Source organism: Plectropomus leopardus, chromosome 20 (genome assembly GCF_026936395.1).
Source record: "Plectropomus leopardus strain MGB_pleo_1.0 chromosome 20, ASM2693639v1, whole genome shotgun sequence".
Classification (NCBI taxonomy): Eukaryota; Metazoa; Chordata; class Actinopteri; order Perciformes; family Serranidae; genus Plectropomus; species Plectropomus leopardus.
Window position 1 is genome coordinate 15,969,010 of NC_142195.1, and position 409 is coordinate 15,969,418.

Sequence of the window (409 nt, forward strand, 5' to 3'; positions counted from 1 at the left end):
CAGTCATTCATTTCTGACAGCCTTAAATCAAAGACAAAGACAGAAATAGTTTATTTTCATGTTGGAATAATCACTTTAGAAAAAAAATTTCAAGAAAGTCTTTTATTAAAATGCTGTGTGCTTCTTAACATGCATCAGTTCCTGTATCAGCCAGGGTAGACAATTGGTACAGTCAAAGCATTTAGCACAAGTACAAAGTAGATGTAAAAAATTATAAAACATTTGTTCACATAAAAAATACTATTAAACTCAAATAGCTTTTTATCATTTTGCAATTACTTCCAATCAAAAAAGCTTAACATCTCCCACAGTCCCTAAATTCACCAAATACATCATTAGAATGATGTGGCACCATAAAATCAACTAAACATTTGGTACAGTTTTTCAACATGTCAATAAAATTACAGTA